Source organism: Patella vulgata, chromosome 1, assembly GCF_932274485.2.
Source record: "Patella vulgata chromosome 1, xgPatVulg1.2, whole genome shotgun sequence".
Lineage (NCBI taxonomy): Eukaryota > Metazoa > Mollusca > Gastropoda > Patellidae > Patella > Patella vulgata.
Window position 1 is genome coordinate 61,596,699 of NC_065879.2, and position 15,323 is coordinate 61,612,021.

A 15,323-nucleotide genomic window follows, 5' to 3' on the forward strand; every position below is an offset into this window, starting at 1 on the left:
TTGATATCAAAAAATATCAACACTTGTTGATAAAGTAAAAAAAAACTCGGCAGAGCATCATTTTTTGTTACTTTATCAACTTGTGTTGATATTTTTTTATATCAAAAAAGACTGGAAGGAGATTCTCTATATAACTGCAAGACAATAAATAAATCTTTTACATATTTGTAAATCAATAAATACATGTCCCATACATGTATGCAAATAAAAAATCGATTTAATGATTGGAACTTCATCGTACATGTAGTCTTAGTTTTATTATACAGGATGTAGGTCTACTTTAATTTTGTCATAAAACTACTGGCATATGGCAAACATCATGCATACACAATTACATGCACTTTGAACATTTACATGTTTGTTACATGTTAATTTATATATATATATATATTGAATTCATTGAATGATCGCACCACAAATCATCACCTTTCAAATACTGATTCTACATTCTGTACTGAATGAACTTCATAAATTAATAACATCTCTTCTGCAAGTAAACTCTTCACTCACTACTACATGTAATATCATCTTTCTTTAAGCCCCAACCTGGCAGAATAGTTAAACATACACAAAATAAACTATTTTTTAGACATTTATTAACATGACAAGCCTATAATCTATGGAGCGGAATTTCCCCCATAATTCTACATCCGAAAGTCCTAACCTAGTAATGCGTATGCTAATATGCTTACTTCTATGGATGTAACTTCTTACTAACAATGTTGTATGCAATGATGATGATCACAATTGCAGGTCAAGGAGCTTGTAATGAGTGCAGAGAAAAAAATTTTCAGTATGCTACCACCAGTGGAACAGAAATCCAGAGAAAAGAGTAGAGAAACAGCAGCTGAATAGTAGCCCAACAGAAGTTTCTAAACTTCTGCAAACAAAACTTGAGGCTTTCCTCATTTTGAACAATTGAAGGCAGACGTTGACAGGAAAACTTGTTTGATTCAAGTGGATTTTGCGGAAAACAGGAAATTCAGAGTGCCTATTGGGTACATAAACAGTGCACTATTTGATCAATGAAGATGTTACCAGGAGCATGGTTTTGATATCTGACTACTTGGATCATGACAAATATGCTGTTTTTATTTTCATATCACATATTATGCAATATCTGAAATTAAATTTTCCTGACATTTGTAGAGTGAATTTCTTTTCAGATGGCCCTTCATTTCAATTCAAACTGAAGTTTCTTTTTTCATATTTAGAGTTTTGGTTTAGAATGTACAATGTACAAATAATATGGAATTTTTATGCAACGTCTCATGGGAAGGGGCTGGTGGACGGGATAGGGGGTACAGTGAAAAGGTCGGTTTGGCTTAGGATTCTTTGCAGTGAGACAATGAAGACAACAGAACATGTTGCTCAAGTAGCCGAAAAAATTAATCCCAACATTGTCATTAATTATATGCCAAAAACAGCTGTTGAGAAGGCGAAACAAAATTTAGAGGACAGGTGGAGTAGGCCTACTGTACAGGCCATTCCTGGAACACATAGTTAAAAGATCCATTGTGTGATGTCTGGTTCTAAAGATGGACTAATTAAAACTTCAAGTTCAATGACATCAATGAATATTTTAGAAGGGGTTCAATACTCTATTTACAAATCCAATGGAAATGAAATATTTGTTGAATCTACAAATATACATGTACATGGTGTTGATGAACCTACAAATACCATTTGGACAGAGCACGAGTAGGTGGCTGTTCAATACAGAGGAAAGCATTTTCCTGGAGAGATTATCAAAGATGATGTTGAAGTGGATGTTATGGAAAAACATGGAGATGTAGTCAATGTAGTTAAGAAAATTAATCCTCCAACATTGGAAATGAAAGGGAGAAGGGTATATTTTTCATTCCCTGGAGTTGAAATATTAAAGTAATTTCTTTAAATAAAAGAAACTTTTGCCATAAATCTTGACTGATCAATGTTCTTGACTGAATTCATGAAGGCACTCACATAATGATTAGTTTGGGTTTATTATTATGTTTGATGTGATTTTTCTTGATGGCAGTATTACGGAGTTGTTTATATTTCTCTTGTTTCAGTATTATTTCTTGTATACAAATAATGAATTGATATTGTTGGAATGATTTGAAAAATAAATTATTATGGTATTGTTGTGTTTTATTGTTTTAAGTCCAATATTGAAATTGAAATTTGCATGGGTACGTCCGTTACCAAACTCACGGTACGTCCGTTACCGTAATTTAATTCAAATAATTTTATTTAAAATCAATTTTTTCAAATTGGATTTGGTGTCAAAATGAGTGCATTATAACAGGCTTTGTTTCATATGAAAGTTAACAACTACTAACTTTTGGGTTCACAGATTTCTTGATATATAACGTCCATATGGTTCAAATTTGGTACGTCCATTACTTCAATTTGTGCTTTGCTTAGCAAGTTCCAAGATGATTGGTCAGATTTTTAATAGCACTAATTTCGAGGCCCTATTTAAGATCTATCAATTGTCAATCAAAATGATTGATTTTTATCATACAAGTTTTGAGAAATGTTATTCATAGGAAGGGAAAAGTGTGCAAATGGTACGTCTGTTACCGTGGAAATACCCAGCAGAGGAAGTGTGACCCAATAATATTTTCCTTCAAAAAACATTGCTTTCCTGTTTGTTTCCGGGTTCCAGGGTAAATAATACCACTATTGGTTGGTAATTATCGGTATCGGCCGATATATTTCCCTGTCAATATCTGATATCAGTAAAATCGATAGTAGCCATATTGGACCATGACTAGTCAATGGTATCAGCTTACCAGTGTATGTTGTTTCGTAAATTTACTTTGGTTTGCAGTTAGTAAACGGTTGACTATTGAACACAAAATGAATTATATCTCAACATTAGCTCTATGATTACAAGATGGGGAAGAATAAACTTACTAAATACTATACTAGATACAAATTAGTACATTATGATAATACATGTATGAATAAACCAGCGGCTGCCAGGCAGGATAGGCTCACATTTTGCAAGAGATGGATAGAGAACAAGCTAAAAACAATTGTGATTTTTTGTACAATCAGGGGCAATAATCCAGAAAGTTATGGCCTGAAATGTGCAAATATCAAAAGGGACAGAGATCTTTGGGATATTGTTTCATCAAAATCGGATAAAAATTGTGACCTCTAAAGGGTCCACAACCTTCGTATTACACACTTCTAGTTCTACACAATTTGCGTACAAAGAGCGGCCATTTTGTCGGGCAGTTTCATTTCGATTTTCCCGAAATTCGAATTCAACCTTCATTATGGTGATGTATTTAAACGGTTTTTAAAATCAAAAATAATTGTGACCTCTAGAGAATCAGCAAGCTAAAAATGCGATTTTTCAAACAATCATTGGCCATAATCCAGGACGTTAAGTTCGGGTATCCGCAATTAGCAAAAGGAACCAAGATTTTAGTGTGTAAGGGTGATATATTCCAACGTTTTCTTTAAATCAGATAAAAATTGTGACCTCTACAGGGACCACACGCTAAAAACGCGATTTTTTGTTCAATCAAGGGCCATACATGTAATTCAGGAAGTTACGGTCTGATATGCGCGAATATAGAAAGGAACCAATATATTTGGATTATAAACATGTATATCAAGTTTCATCGAAATTGGATCAAAATTATGACCTCTATAGAGGGTACACAACCTTGATTTACCAGATGTTTACATTATTTGCGTACGAGGAGCGGCCATTTTGTCCGACAGTTTTGGCCCGATTTTCACAAAATGCGAAATCATCAAACTTTACAGTGTAACAGTGATATATTCAACGTTTTTTTTTAAATCGGATAATAATTGTGACCTCTAGAGGGGCGATAGCTAAAAACGTGATTTTTCGTACAATCAGAGGCCATGATTCAGGAAGTTACGATCCGATATGCATTTCAAGTTTCATCAAAATCGGATCAAAATTGTGGCATCTAGAGGGTCTACAACTTTGATATACCAGATGTTTACCCTAATTGCGTACAAAGGGGCGGCCATTTTGTCCGGCAGTTTTGGTCCGATTTTCATGAAATTCAGACTCCCGACAAAATTACGGTGTAACGGTGATATATTCGAACGTTTAAGGAAGTTACGATTCGATATGCATAAAAATAGAAAGGAACGAAGATATTTGGGTTATAAACATGCATTTCAAATTTCATCAAAACGGTTTTTTTAAAATCTGATAATAATTGTGACCTCTAGAGGGACCACAAGCTAAAAATGCAATTTTTCGTACAATCAGGGGACATAATCCATGAAGTTACAGTCCAATACATGCCAATATCGAAAGGAGATCTTAGGGTGATAAACCTATATTTCAAGTTTCATTGAAATCAGATAAAAATTGTGACCTGTAGTGTGTTCACAAACAATTGTGGACGGAGGGACAGGGGCGACGACAATATATACGTCCACATGAAAATGTGGGCATAATAAAAACCAGCTAACTGATAATAAAATATTTGAAGCAAACATTATTCTTCAGTAACACTTGAAGTCCTGAGAAGATTTTAGAACTAAAATACATGTAATAAGGTTACAAATTGATTAATGATTTTTATTTGATAGGCCAGCTTTGTACTCAACATCAGACCTAGTAGTATGTTTATCTAAAGAGCAATAGTGTGATATATATGTACATTATATTTTATATACTGTTCATTCCTTTTTTTTGTACATTTCCATTGTAGGCCTGTTGTTATACATACATGTATTGTCACTTCTATTTGTGTTAAGATTTTAAATACTAGGGCTGCACTGTTTTGTACCGTCACAGGATCTTGATAAGGTTAATGTAGTGAAATTAGATAAGAATTTATTGTATTTAATTTTATGTGTCCCTCTGTTTACTATAACTTATGTCTGGAGAATATATTTTTTGGACACAGAGTTGGACCAAACAACCAGCTATTGAGGATGTACATGTAAGTACTGTAGCCATAGCTCTGTTAAAAGTCAGTTAATAAGTTGATCAGTTAGTGGTGTTCAGTACATAAATAATGAGTTGAATGTAGTGTGTAATATGTCAACAACACACATGTACCTTAGATTAGTTATCATCTGATTTTATTGCTTATATCCTGTCAGTGTTTCTTATCTCGATATCCTACAAGATAAAACATTCATTTATCATAACCTCAAATACATATATAAATATTTAAGGACAATTTTTGTAGTTAAGACATACTGTATCATTCATGCCCATGTGCTGTGGATTGGAATGGGGTTTAATGTTTCATTAACACAATACTTTGGTCATTGTGAGACAAACATTTGTTAATTGCTATTTCTATGGCATTTTTTTCAAAAATAACATTAATAAGCTATGATGAATTATAAGTAATATGTAATGTCTAAAGTCTATTACTAGTACATTTTTGTTTGTAAGCAAGATTTGAAGAAAAAAAACCTGGTCTGAAACCGATCCTCTAATTCAGACTAGCCTAGTTTAGTTTTTTATAAACAATATTTCATTTAGGATATCTGAATGGGATTGGGGAAAGGGGTACAGACTAGCTTATGTAAAAATTCTGCCACATGTTCAATTGTACTATTGTAGATCAAAGTTCACTGTCCTACATTCCGTCAACCAGTCGTAATACTCACTAGTTAGAGAATTGAACCTACGAAGCCCATTAAAAATGGTCATGTGACATAATATAGACTTAATTAGACATACCGGTAATTATTGTCATTAAACGGGAACGTTACGACTAACCCCTGGATCCATTCACTTGATCTAATGCCTTTTTATTTGAAATGTCTGCGTACATGTACAGTGTATATAGTGTCCTGCCTGTGGGTTTGTCTTGTATAATTCTTTATGTTTGGTGCAGTCCTCCTTCACTTACTGTTAGTCACAGCTTTTTTGAAAGAGATTTTCCATGTTACAGATGCCTGTGTAGGCCCTACTCTTCTTTGATTTCCAACTGTCCAGAATTATTTTACGTTCACAGCAACAATGTATACAGGTACCGGAATGGAACCATGAATGGACCTTGGTATTTTAGACCTTCAGAATGACTTAAACAAGAGCAAAATCTGCTTATTACAAGTCTTTCTTTAGGCCTGAAATGTTATCTAAATTACCAATTAGACATTAATTAACTTATCCAGACCATAATAAACTCTCGATGTCAAGGCTAGCCTTCGATGTACATGTAGGCTGGATTAGATTCCTATATGCCGCTAACGGCCAAAGATAATTAAATCAGAAAAAGTGGATAATCGAGACTATGCTGTTTATATTAATGATTTTAGTAATGATAACCGAGACTATGCAAAAATTTCACCGGCTTCTTTCTCGGCTCATAGTGGATCAATTTGACTGAAATTTTCAGCAAATTACCTTTACACTATCTATTTTTTAACTATTATAGCGAGAACTGCCATCTCTTTATCTTATCTCCCATAATGTATCTTTAACTGACAGTTTGATTGTCTGCCCAACAGGTACCACCAAAAATCATTATTTCCATATCGGCTGTTACCATATGATACAACTTTTACTTTTTTTTTATAGAGTTTTGTGATCGGGTAATATTTAATACAGCCATTCATACTATATTAAGTGGTAGATACACCATAAATGTTACTCCACGCGCATTATGGATTAAAGTAAAGTTAATAGTCAGTTGAGACAGAGAGAGAAAGAGAAATGGGGTTTAACGTCCACTTGACATAAACTAGGTCATTTCCGTTCAATTTTATTTCAATAATTCGCTTCAACGTAGGGGTCTTTAGCAGTGGGAGGAAACCGAAGGACCTGGAGATTGGAGAAAACCATGAGAATGGACAGGCGATCCTACTCCTTGTCACGTACAACTGTGAATCGAAACCACGCTAGTTGACTCAATGACAGATCTTATGATACAACGTGCACGTGCTAACCATTCGGCCATCCAACCCCCCAGCTGAGACAGAGAATAGAAAATTATACTTTTATTATAAGATATTAAAATCATCTGTAAGTTTAACATTACATAATCAATGCCTAACAAGTCATCTTATTAAGTTAATAAATGGCTGTAACTTAGAAATGGTACTACATGTACGTTTACCAAATATTTATATATTGTATAGGCAAGCCTAGGCCCAAGGCACCTGTCACACACTTTCACTTTGTCAGACACAACGGGCAAAACAGTCCAGCATTTTGATCATAAATGGCCAAACATTTTGCTAAAAATAAAAACGTCCAAACAAGATTCAAAATGGTTTATGTAATACTTGTATTCATTATCAATCCAAAGCTATTTATTTACATACATGTAGCAATGAGTACTACAAATACATTGGGTGAAATGAACCAGCGGTTGCCAGGCAAGATACGCTCACATTTTGCAAGAGATGAATAGAGAACAAGCTGAAAACAAAAGCGTTTTTTGTACAATCAGGAGCCATAATCCAGAAAGTTATGGTCTAAAATGTGCAAATATATAAAGGGACTGAGATCTCTGAGATACACATATAAAGATATATTTTAAGTTTCATCAAAATCGGATAAAAATTGTGACCTGTAGAGTGTCTACAAACAAATTGTGGCCGGAAAGATAGCCAGGGGCGCCGGCATAATACGTCCACATGGAAATGTGGGCATATAAAAAGGCATTGGTTAATTTCAACATTTAAAATTTCTATCTCTCCTCTATCCACAACCCTGGGTTTGCACACCCTTCCATTCCTTGAAAATGTTACTCTCCACTAACAGCTTTTTGTATTAGAAACTCAAATTTCTGTACATTTGTAGTCATTTACACAAACAAGTATTTAAATTTAAGGTTAAAATAGATATATTTGAAATAAAAAGAGAGAGAGAGAAATGGGGCTTAACGTCCACTCGACACAAACTAGGTCATTTTGGACCCTCCATTGAAACAAGAAGTTCTGATGCATTCTGGGAAATTTATCTGGTAACTCACATTACATTTAGAGTAACTGCATTACATTTAGAGTAACTTGCATTACACAGTTAAAGTGCAAATAAATGATTTTTGACTATAGTTGAATTTTTTTAAGAGTGTTCAAAAAAACTTCTTAATGTTTTGTAAAATTATCTTGTAAGCTTAAACAGGCAAATTATGTAAAAGATAAATCTGCATATTGCAGGTCTTTGTTTGGGCCTTAAAATGTCATGTAAAATATCAATTGGACATACCGGTACATGTAAAATTATAAACCATAATCAACTCTCGGTGCCATCAGATGGCCCCAATTTTAAGTAGGTTATAACGGTTTGGCCATTTAATGATGAAGGCTAAGACTCGAATGACAAATATAATGGTTACGATCAATGTACAATGTACACAAATCTTGTCAAAACTACAACCATTGATAAGTTTGCTCAAAATAAAGCAATTTGAATGAAATTTTCAATACATGTATTTTGCATAATTATCTTTTTTTGAAATAGAACGGTCAGCTCTTTATCTAAATTTTACACAATGTCCCTTGGCTTTAATTGTTTTTGCAATGAATTAATATCTTTTTGGCATTTTGATCAAAACATCCTTTTGAGTCCTGACCAAATTATGGCTGCTTTGAACAAAGAGAATTTTGGCCAAATGACAACATGGCACATAAGTGCCTTCTTTCTAGGCTTGTGTAAAGATTAAAATATAATTACATACATTTATTGTAACAAGGTTATCAGAGCTAGTACATGTAAGCTTATAATTATTAGAGAAACAAGATAACCCAGAGCTAGTGTAAGCTTATAATCATTAGAGAAAGGCTGTAAAACCACAGACAGGTAGATCGGACATATTAAGGGGCAGGTTTTTATATTTCTTAGATACCATTCACTGTTGGTCCTTGTGTATTTTTAAAGATAGGTTCCCAGAAAAGTATTTATCGGGTGGTTATTTCCAATAAAAGTATGGCAATTTTGGTATATATGGAAAGTACATGTAGAGATATCCAATCTTACTAGAAAAATACTGGATTCCCTAAAAAAACACCCATGAAGCATATACAGGACAAAAATGTCAGGGTTCCCCTAATCGACAGCCCGACGATTAGGAATATCTGCACGTGTGACGTCAAAGGCTGCACGCAGAGATTGAGCTCTTGATGTACATGTTGATAAACTCTATAAAGAGTTAGAATAGATGTACAACACTTTCTGAGATAAAAAAATCACGGCAAAAGACCCGGGCAGTGGATAATCCGAGAATTTAATTAGGATTCGATATTTCATTATTTGTAATAAATAGTCAGCAATTAAAGACATCGTCTTGTGTGTGCAATGAATTCTCCTCCGACTTCGCATCCGTAAGTCACGTGACACAAACATGACCTCTTTTGATCGATTTTTTATAGCAACGGTATTCCTTGACAATTAGTGAATTACAATGTTTTGAGAAAGATTTGAAGCAAATTTATGATAAATTAATTAGTTTGAATCACCCAGTTTGTACACATGAATGTATCTTTAATTAAGTTTAATTAATATTAATTACAATGTTTTGAGAAAGATTTGAAGCAAATTTATGATAAATTAATTAGTTTGAATCACCCAGTTTGTACACATGAATCTTTAATTAAGTTTAATTAATATTAATTAGGGTATTATTATTGTGGGTTATTGTTAACAGAATATAAATTATATCAAGAATTGAGTTGTTCAGTTACTCACTGTACATAATGTTTAATCCAAATTTGAAATTATAGATTGAACATATACAGTACATATGTAAATGGGTTAACTAGGACATCATAATTAATAAAAATCAAATGAATGGATGTTAAAATGAAACCAAATATTATGTCAGTGAGTATTTAGGGAAAAGTAGTGACAGTAGTGTCAAATATGTTGTGAAATTGGTGGATACTTCCACAGCTACTAAGTCGTACCACTATTTCAATAATGATTAAAATTCTGAGGATTAACCTATCATTTATGGTCCTCACTCCTGACTGTGTCAACAACACACAGTGACACACGTGCATCTTTTTTCTTTCTTTTTTTAGGAATAGCACTTATTTATAAGTTGCTACAAATAAATTTTATCTGTTTTCAAAATTACTTTAATCTGATTATTGGGTAATGTGTATGCTGCCGTTTTGTTGATAAAGATTAGGACCCATTTGTTGTAACCCTGTTAAACTTAAAGGTTTATCTCGGACATGGCATGGAGCCTTGCCCTGTCATGAGCAGTGTCGACTGAGACCTGTGTTTCACTGATCACAGTCTAGTACTAGCCTAGAAGTAGTACTATTAGGCTATTAGTAATAGTAGTTGCGCTGTGAATATTGACATTTTTACAGAATTTTAAACAAAGTTTGTAGATTTAAATTCTTCAGTAAATATGTCTACGATAACCATTAAGTCCATAAATGTTGCTTAATGAACCACATCTTGCTAGGGAATTTAATAATTCTCGACCAAAATGACCCAGCATCGACAGGAAGTGTGGCGGCCATTTTGAAAATGACATTTTTAGAACACTTAATTTATACGCTTTTCGCTTAATAATCTTCTTACATGCAAGGGAAATCGCGAAAAATATATTCAACGTCAAAATAAATAATAGTTGCTTACCTCCCAATAATTATGATTCGTTATTAAATCCTGCATGGTTATAAATCCTTATGTGTGTTACGGCTGTGTCGATACTTCATTGGGGAATCATTTTAGAGGTGAAGGTCGTGAAGGTAGGGTATCCCCTGTGACGTCACGATATATCTGTATTCATTCATCGAAAATATCATCGTCAGACATCAGATAAAAATGAGGTACTCGAGATTGAAATTGGTCCACCCTTTCGAAATAAAGTGATTATTATTATTACAAAATTATTAAGGAGAGGTGAGGACTTTTATTGGTGATTTTTTAAAAAAAAATATGCCTTCACCATTACAGAGACGGGAAGAGAAATGGGGTTTAAACGTCCACTCATATTGGGGTTAAGATGCGGTTCGATTTTATTTCAAAAATTTGCTTACAAGTTGGGGCCTTTAACAGTGGGAGGATCGGGAGAAAACCCACGAGGTTGGACAGACGATTGTGAAACATGCATTTATCAACGGGAACCACATCAACTCAGTTGTGCAATTTCTTCATGGTAGCACACAACATATATCATGTATTCATAATTCATTAGCTCGGTTGGTGCAGAAAAGTAGGAAGTTAAATCCTATTTCATTTCCATTTTCCTCCAATCGTTTATGCAAATGGTCATATTGTGTTCGGTGAGGCAAAGTCTTCCAATTCTCGACGTTGTATATCTTTCTGGCGAACGCTGCAGCTGATCGGTCGTTTCTTTGGACTTTGGAGCTTCGTCATTATCCCGGTCTTCTTTCAGCTGTCTCTTTGTAGTGTTCGCAATATTAGGCCTACGGTCAAATATTAAGTGCAAGGGCGCAGATCCGGGGGGGGGGACGTGTCCCCACCTGGAATTTCACTGGGGGAGATTTCATATGCCTCGCCCCCCCCCCCCGAAAAATGCATCGATAAAATTTCAAAATTCTTATTTTCAGCCCGGGAAATGTAGCCTATATTTCCGAACATGCCGATGTACAATGCCCAGAAATGGTCTCTCAGATAGCATTTTGAGGCATCCTAATTTTAAAAAATCTTCCGGGGGAGGCACCAAGACCCCTAAATGCGCCTGTAGCGCACGTGGCGTATTCCTTCGCCCGCCGTACTCTGTCAGCGTCTCCCAAAACTTCAGTCCTATTTTCAGGCTGAGGATATTTCCCCTTGGTTCTTGGTACGTTCATCTCTGCAGAATGCTCAGAAATGGTCTCGGCTAGCGTTTTCAGGCATCCTGCTTTCAAAATTTTCTGGGGGAGAACCCCTAGACCCCCCACAGAACTGTTCGCGCCTGCGGCGCGAGCCGTGTGTCGGGCTACGCCCGCCACCTCCCCCTAAAATTTACTAAGATCTGCGGCCATGATTAAGTGTGATGGCATAGGCTCTACTGGAAGATACCATAACTGACCCAGTAACTTTTTAATGGTTCCCTTGGATTTGGTGCAATGAAATGAAAATGAAATGGGTTTTAACGTCCTACTGTTCTGCTCCTAACCTAATGAAGACGGGCATACGCCATACAGAGTGCTATGAGGGAAATTTTGACCGGGCAGCGGCGCCAACTGCCAAAGGATCTTTTACGTGCACGCCAATGTGTACACGGGACCTCGGTTTTTCGTCCCATCCGCACAACTAGACAGCTGTCCTTGTCATGCCCTCCGTCCTGCATCACTGACAAGGGGAAACCACGCCGGAAAATCGGGATGAACTTTCTCGGCCAATGCAGGGATCGAACACCCGACCTCCAGACTAGCGAGCCAGCGTCTTAACCACTTAGCCACGTGATCTCCAGGATTTGGTGCAGTAAACCACTTTTTCATGTAGGTCTCCCAGATATCACCCTATTTCATCTGATCGCTACCCCTCGAAGGACAAAGTCACATTTTACTATGAAACATCACATCAGTACCGGTATTTACAGATCAAAATGTAATGTAAATGAGAGACTGAGGAAACAAACCGTGAGCGTGAGAGGGGAAAGGCGATTGGCAATGGTGTAAGAGGTGTGTAGATCAGAGATTTATATGCTTTTCATGAAAACATAGCATGTTTTTTAAAGTTTCAGAGTTGTCCGCCACAACTCCACGAAAAGTAATGCGCCGAGGTTAGGTACCCAGGCCCTATTCAAACGGTCGCCGGATGTGGCGTACGGGAGCCCTCTCCCAGAGAATTAAAATTACACACAATGTGTGAGGGATAATTTGCCAGGACTGCGTAGTTTTCGACTATTCTTCTACGAAATCCTTGTTTGGTCTCGGACGAAGGTCTGGCAATGAATAAAATTGAGTCAATCTGATGAGAAGAAAAACCAATGTGAAAATCGAAATAATAGTAAATTTCCCTTATAGCACACTGTATGGAGTATGTCTATCTTCATTATCTCGCTTTGTGCAAAAAAGCAGAACGTCAAATCACATTTCATTATATTCGCCACAGCGAAAAATAAGGGCAACATATTGATTGTACGTACAGCATTTGGTATATACAGAGGTGAAACAGTGGTATATGGGAAGCTTACCGAACAATAGGATTTTTTTGTTCAAAAGAGTATTTTCGATATAGATGGAGGATGTAATTGGATAGTGGTTCTGGAATTATTAGCAACCCACCTCCCGGAAACAAAATTGACAAAAGACAAATGGCCTTTGCAACTTGGGGTCCTCCAGAGATTGAGGTTACTTCAATTGTAAATGCTGAATGAAAGTATCATTAGGAGAAATGTGTTTGAAGATTCGTGTGCCTTTCGACTGAACACAGACAGAGGGCTCTTACACTGGAGTCAACGGGGACCCCTATAAAGTTTTTCTCTCCGGATTCAGCATTTTCTTTCAGTTTTCTCTTTGGAGATCTTCAAAATATTTCGGGTCGGAGGCTGACGCATCTGCTATAACCCGCTTCTACCAAGGAGGAAATCATTGAGTTCGCCAAGAGCCGATTTAGATAATTGCAACCGAGAGACAATTTCCGAGAACTTCTGCATAAATGCATTAACTTTGTCGGTGGTGAACCTGAACGTGGATTCCATTTTCTTCACCCATGAGCACTACACAGAGCACGATGGATGGTCCAAGCGATCTATTGCCTCAAAATTTAAATGTTTCGAGACATGAAGAAAACGTGAAGAAAAACGACTGCTTGAACAAGGTCACTTCACTACTCCACTCTACAGGAAAGACATGCAATTGTGGTTTACTGCACCAAATCCAATAACATAAGCTGGCAATGGATGCTCTGTTTTGAGCGTCATTAGATGTTATAATTTATATAAATAACTAAGGTTGATGTACCCCGCGGAAATCTAAAAATAAATAGATGACACATATTAATTAATTGCACATTTATCTTTTTCAAGGCTATCGAGCAATCAAACTGATTATCAGGCATCGATATTTCCGCGCACATGCGCACGCAGGCACATTTGCTTTAAACAAAACTTTTTTGCAGGCACATTTTTAAATTGTTTTGCCTCGCTCCGCTCGCCACATATATTTTTACACCACTCACCAAATCCTGGCTACATCCCTGTGTTTCAGTATGACCCTGCAGGCACATTTTCAAGTGTGTGCGCAGGCACACTCAACTTTTATGGAGCCCTGCTGATTATCTATATTTAGTCTCAGCATAAAATGTTCACTATCAAACTCAGTCAAGGTTTTGAAGTACCTGATAGTGAAAATATATACTAAGTTTTATCACTCTTCATCAGTTACAATCCAAGTTATTTTACCTTGCTTAGCTTTAAGCTGGAAATGATATTCATTTAATACGGTGATTCTCAACCAGTGTGCCACGGCACACAGTTGTGCCGCGAGATCTTGGTAAGTGTGCAGCGAAATTTTGAACGGAACACTAAGAAAATGCGAAAAATCACTGGTGTCTACTGATAAGTTCATAGCTGTGTTTTACTTTATTTAGTTTGACTCATTCTGTGTGTCTATGACTAGTCTGTGTCTACGGATGTGTGTCGTCTATGACCTTATTTTTGCAAAATTCAAATATTTTTCATATATATTTAGCTAGGTGTGCCGCTATTTTTTCATGTCTTCCATGGTGTGCCGTTGGCAAAAAAGGTTGAGAACCACTGATTTAACTCAATCAAGACATTACCTAATGAACATTTACATCAAGTTTAAATATTCTACCTCAATTAAAAACAGAGTTGTTATGTCCCAACGTCTAGACCAATCAAATTGCTTATCTCTACTTTGCCTAAACAGAAAAGTCTTATCATCGAACTTAGTCAAGGTGTTGATATAATGAATCTATAGGCGAATTTTCATTGCTCTCACCCAATTAAAACCAAAGTTATCGTGTTCCAAATCAATTTGCTTATCTTTGCTTAGCCTTAGTGGAGAATGTGCATGGTCGAACCCTGTCAAGGTATTCACCTAATAGACGCCTACTCCAAGTTTGAACATTCTACCTCAATTAGAAGTAGAGTTATTGTGTTTCAAAGCCTCGACCAATCAGAAGTTTCACCACTATCACCCAATTAGAATCAAAGTTGTCAAGCTCCAAAGTCTCGACCAATCAAATTGATTATTGCTCTGCTTACCCCGAGCCGACAATATTCATTATCGAACTTAGTCATTATAGTCAAGGTATTGATGTGATGAAACTATACACAAAGTTTCATCACTCCGATTTAATTAGAACCAAAGTTATCGTGCCCCAAAGTATCGACCAATCAAATTGCTTATCTCTGCTTACCCTAAGAAGAAAATGCTTATCTTCGAATTCAAGACATTCACCTAATAAACACCTACACTAAGTTTGA

General features: G+C 36.0%; 1 protein-coding gene across 1 annotated transcript in view; it reads right to left on the minus strand.

The window, feature by feature from the left end:
* LOC126831351 (tyrosine-protein kinase SRK2) overlaps window positions 1-10,671 on the minus strand; it is a 44,143-nt gene extending 33,472 nt beyond the window's left edge. The window contains exon 1 of the mRNA XM_050561924.2: window positions 10,553-10,671. The gene's annotated coding sequence lies outside the window, so the exon portion shown is untranslated. The remainder of the gene's footprint in view (window positions 1-10,552) is intronic.
* Between the last annotated feature and the right edge of the window lie 4,652 nt (window positions 10,672-15,323).